We start from the raw sequence: 6000 nt of genomic DNA on the forward strand, positions 1-6000 counted from the left end.
GTGGAACGTGCATGGAGGACAATCTCATTGCCCCAGTGCGGGTATGTAATTTGCGAGCATTGTGGGAATTGGGGAAGTCAAGCAAGCGTCCGAGGTGAAGATGAAAAGGGGGAGTTGGGTCCTTGCACTATGGAAATAACTTGTCATCAAGGGTAAGTATAAACTCGAATGTTATCTCTGATGGTGACATTTCTAAGTGTAATAACAGGCTATGGGTGGGAACTTAGACGACTCATTTGAAATGTGGGAGTTTGGTAAACATTTAAGGATGTCTAGTTCTGTGGATGAGGTGAAGGTAGTCAAGGAGTTTGAATGTATGGAGGAAAGGGATAAGTAGACTATGAAGCAGTTTGAGGAGGGAGACTACCAAGGGTGCCTATGATTATTGTCAGTCTTAATATAAGAGGGTTGGGAGGGGGGAGGGTATTAAAGCAAATTATATTAGGAAAATTATTGTAAAGGAGGGCGTGGACTTATTATGTCTACAAGAGGTAAAAACATTTATCCTTTTTTATGACAAATATTTTTCATTGTGGGGAGATAGTAATGTTGGATGGCTACATAATGAAGGTGAAAGTGGTGCAGGGTTTACGTTAACTATGTGGCACAGAGAAGCTTTCTGCTATGATAGTCATATGGTGGGAAAGGGTTACATATCAATCTTTGGCGAGCATATTAAGTCTAAGTCTAAATGTGTTGTAATAAACGTGTATGCAACATGCAACTTGAATGAAAAAGTTGTGCTTTGGGAAAATTTGTTGAGCGTTAAAAATGCACATCTGAATCTAGCTTGGTGTTCAATGAAGTCAGAAATGAAAATGAAAGGAAAGGTGTTAGGGGTAGCCAAAAGAAGGAAATTAGTGGTTTTAATAGCTTCATTGAGAAGAACAATCTGGTATAGCTACCAACAGTCGGTAACAAGTTCACTAGGTACAAAGCAAATGGTTCAGTAAAGAGCAAGCTAGATAAAGTGCTTGTTTCTAATTAGTGGTTCCTAGAGTGGCCCATGTGCAAACAATATATCCAACAAAGAGTGGTTTCGGACCACTGTGCTATACTGGTGAAATCTTTGGTCAAAGACTGGGGCTTAAAGCCTTTAAGGACTATCGATGCATGGTGTATGGAGCTTGGATTCAAGGAGTTGGTGCAGGATAAATGGAGTTCGTATTGTGTATAGGGGGATAGTATTTCCAAACTCAAAGAAAAACTAAAGATCCTGAAGGCAAATCTTAAAGTGTGGAATCAGGATGTGTTTGGTTGCTTGGATACAAACAAGAAAAGGATCCTGAAGGAAATTGAGGATCTTGACATCAAAGATGACAATAATCTTCTCGATGATAATGCTAAATTGAGAAGATTGGATCTCATTAGCCAATTGAAGATGATTGATAAAAATATCGAGTCTCTTTGTAGACAAAAAGCTAGAGCGCAGTGGTTTAGGCATGGATACTCAAATTCTAAGTATTACTATTCAATAATTAGATAGATAAGACTTAGAAATGAGGTCAAAGGAGTCGAGGTAGGAAATCAATGGTGTGAAGATCCTGAAGTTGTTCACAGGGAAGCCATAAAACTATTTGAAGATTGATTTCAGGATGTTGAGTTTAAGACTCTGTCGGAGGAGGATAGTTCAAGCCTGATCTCGATTTTCTCTGAGGAAGAAATAAGGGAAGCAGTTTGGCAGTGTGAAGGCTCAAAAAGCCTTGGATCGAATGGATTCAACTTCACTTTTATCAAAAATAGTTGGGATACTCTTAAGTAGGATGTAGTTGATGTCGTGATTCATTTTTAGGATACGAGGTGCATTCCGAAGGATGTAATGCTTCCTTTATAGCCTTAGTACCTAAAGTAAGAGATCCCTCTAAGCTTGATCAATACAAACCAATATCACTCGTGGGAGCTATCTATAAGATCATTACTAAGGTTCTATCTTGCCGTATTAAGAGAGTTTTGCCTATGATTATTGATGATAATCAATTGACCTTTCTAAAGGGTAGAGGAATGCTAGATAGTGTCTTTGTGGCCAATGAGGCTGTTGAGGAATTTATGAGGTACAGGAGGAGTGGCTTGTGCCTGAAGGTGGACTATGAAAAGGCTTACGACTTGGTAAGGTGAGACTTTCTTCTTCATATGTTACAAAATTGGCTTTCACAGTAGATGGATTAAGTGAGTCAAAAGGTGCTTGGAGTCTGCTTCGGTGTCAGTTTTGGTCAATGGAAGTCCCACTTCAGAATTTAAACCCACTAGAGGGTTGAGATAGAGAGATTCTCTAACCCCATTTCTTTTTCTTATTATTGTTGAAAGGTTGGCTGGGCTAGTAAGGCAAGCGCTCAAGATGAACTTACTTAAAAGGTTTGAAGGTAGGAAGGGATGAGGTTGAAGCTTGCGTGCTACAATTTGCTGACGATACCTTGTTTATGTGTGAAGACTCTTATAATAGTGTGTTTGCCATCAAAGCAATCCTGAGGTGTTATGAGATTGCATCAAGGATGAAAATCAACTTCCATAAATCAAAGTTGGTTGGTATAAATGAAAAAAGTAGCTCCATAGAAGTTTATGCAAAAACTTTAAATTGTACTTTGATGAGGGTACCTTTTAAGTATTTGGGTATAGAAGTAGGAGGAAACCCAAGAAAGAAGCAGTTTTGGGAGCCAATTCTAAATAAGTTACGCGACAAGCTATGTGTTTGGAAATGGAGATTTTTGTCGTTGGCGGGAAGGATTTGCTTAATTAAATTGGTATCCTCTTTTCTACTTATCCTTTTTTAAAGCTTTGACTGCGGTTTATAACAATATTATTAGCATCCAGAAGAGATTCCTTTGGACATGGGGAAGGGATAACATATCTATTTATTGAGTTAGTTGGGAGAATGTTTGCAAATCTATGGAGGAAGGTGGGTTGGGTATTAAAAATATAAGATTGTTCAATAGTGCTCTACTAGCAAAATGGAAATGGCAGTTAATGAGTGATGAAAAAGGAAAGTGTAAAGACAACTTAGTTTCAAAATATGGATTGGAACCAGGCTGACGGCATATCCAGGTGAATCTTTAGTCTTGGTGGTGGCGAGATCTAACCAAAGTCTGCGGTGAGGGGAAGAAATCAAGGTGGTTCTAAGAAGCTTTACAATGGAGAATTGGTTCTGGGGATAGAGCTAGACTTTGGGAGGATAGGTGGTAAGGTAGAGATAATCTCATGTCTTTGTATCCCATGTTGTATTCAATATCCTTGGATCAAGAGGAGACTGTGGGAGAGGTAGGGGTGTGGGATGACTTAGGGTGGAGCTGGCGTCTAAGGTGGAGGAGAACCAGGTTCGAATGGGAAGCTTTGCAAGAAGAAGAATTTTTTAGGAAAATATCTACGAGCATCATTAGTAGGGAGATAAAAGACAACCATATTTGGGGAGGTGATATCACGGGAGAGTTTTTTTATTAAATCTGCTTATGAATGTCTAGCAAACCAAGACTCTAGTCTCCCTGTTGGCATCTTAAAACAATTTTAGCAAGCTAAAGCTTTTCCCAATGCTCTATCTATAGTCTTGAGGGTTCTCTTGAATAAAATGCCTACTCGAAGTAGTCTAATCAGGAGAGGAGTGGTAGTTGGTTCAACCATATGTGAGATGTGCCAAGGCTCGAAAGAGACGACTCAACACTTGTTCTTAGAATGCAGTGTTGCATAAAGGGTATGGTCTTTGTGTTTTAGATGGTTAGGATTCATGTTCGTTCAGAATAAGGACTTAAAGAATCACTTCGAAAACTTCCATTTGGTTCATATGAGTGCTAAGAAAAAATTGATGTTGCATATAAATTTTGCTTTCACAACACCCGTGTAGAGAGAACACATAATCTTAAAGTGCTAAAATGGAAGGAATTATGTGAGTAAAGACAATATAATATCATTTACATGTATCAAAAGAGAATGTTTCACATTTAAATAGAAATCAAAATGCTTACAAATGAACATCAAAAGTTGATTTTGTAATTGGGTAAAAAGTAATTATAAGTACTTTTATTTACTCAATAGGTAATGTGTTGGTGAAACAAAGAGTTTCATGCCTAACTTAATTTTTTTAGATAAGAAATAAATCATAAAGAAAAAAAAAAACCAATCAGATGATAAATTGAAAAGATATTTGCAACTAAAGTAATCAACAACCTTATAGTATCACGTATAGCCACAAGAGTAAACATATTAAAATACCCTTAAACCCCTAGTAATAATGAGGTTTACAGAACCCATGGTAATAACGGGGGTTTACAGAACCTCTGGTGATAACAGGGGTTTACAGAACCCCTAGTAATAATGGGGGTTTACAGAACCGTCGGTAAAATTTGAACTTTCAAGGGTTACTTAAAACCCCCGGTAAAATTTGAACTTCCAGAGGTTACTTAAAGCCATCGTAATCCGTTAACGATGTTGCATCTTCCAGGGGAAAAACAAACCGCGGGTAATTAACGGGAGTTAAAACCACCATAAACGTTAAAATTACTTTTTCTTGTAGTGATAAAAACTAATATAACTTAAATATATTATGGGTTTGGATAGAAAAATGTATAATTGTAAAAAAGTGTAAATATAGACTAAATTCAAATTGTTTTACTTTTGTACTTGTACAAACAGAGTGTGCATAGATAGTACTTGAAACTGGTTGTGTAATTGTTGACGTGTTGGTGGTTAGGTCATTTCTATACTCCTCCCTCCAAGTCTCATTCTTTAAGTGTTGGTGTTTAGTCGGGATTGACCTGAAAAAGATACACTGACAATCAAGTAAGTATTCGGTGTACAAAGTGTATATTAAGAACTGATTAAAAACGTACCTTATACCTCTGTAAAAAGTTTATTTATAGTGTTTAGTTTAGTCATGAGCTATCGATTGTAATGGGTCAAATCTATCGTATATCAGTGTTAGCTTTATTCTGGGAGGTTTCCTGATTTCTTACCGTATTACTTAGATTTGGTGGGATATGTCTTGTATTTTCAGAGAGTTCTCTTAACTTCCTTAACTATTATTTATTATAACTGATTTAAATGTGTTTTCAATCGGTCGGTCGATTACTGAAGCCTAGTAACATAGCTCGTTTAGTACTGGTATAATTTTTTAAATATTTTTGTTTTGATATATTAATTTAAATTTTTTAAATTAATTTTTCTTATTTAGATAGAGCAGTTTAATTACTTATAATAAATACAATTAAAAATATAGTACATGGTATTTTGAATGTTATTTTTCTATCAGAAGAACATAAGATTTTGTTCATTAAAATTGATACGAATTTTTCTCAATTGACATCAGCAACTATTATTTTCAATTCATATTATCCATAATTATTTCAGCAACTACAATTAACATTTATAAAAAAATAATATCAAGTGTGAGAGTTTGGAAACTAATTTTGATTGTGAGAGTTTGAAAAGTAATTTGGATTGGTGATTTGGAAATATAGAAATAAAGTAATTTTTAAAAGAAATAGTAACGGTATTGGAAGTGTTTGGTTTGATTCAACTTAATATCTTATATTAAGTTTCAATAACGACTTTGTAGTTATTCGGTATTGAAATTCCTAAACCATGGCAAAAATATGTTAGTTATATGACCATGGCAAAAATATGTTAGTTATATAGTGAAATTATTCTCAAACATGGTTATGGTACTTCCAAATCCTACCTAATCAAGAAATATATATTAGGAGTAAGCATGACCTAGAACGAGTTCAAATCGTCCCAATTCAACTTTATCTTAATATTTTCTTTAACCCTTTTACATTAAAAATAAAAAGTATTTAATAAAAAATAACATTTATTTATATAAATTTGTTGATTTTAAAATATATTTAATTTTATATTTATTTTATTGTATAGTTGAATTAAATTGATATATCATGTTATAAAGTTAGTTGATCCAATTTGATAGCACTTATTAAGTGTTCATCTTAATATTGGACCAAAAACTACAGAGACACAAAAATCTTAAAGACGAGGAGAGAGAAGGAGTGGTAGATGTGG

This window comes from Phaseolus vulgaris, chromosome 8, assembly GCF_051622355.1.
Source record: "Phaseolus vulgaris cultivar YP4 chromosome 8, ASM5162235v1, whole genome shotgun sequence".
NCBI classification, from domain to species: Eukaryota; Viridiplantae; Streptophyta; class Magnoliopsida; order Fabales; family Fabaceae; genus Phaseolus; species Phaseolus vulgaris.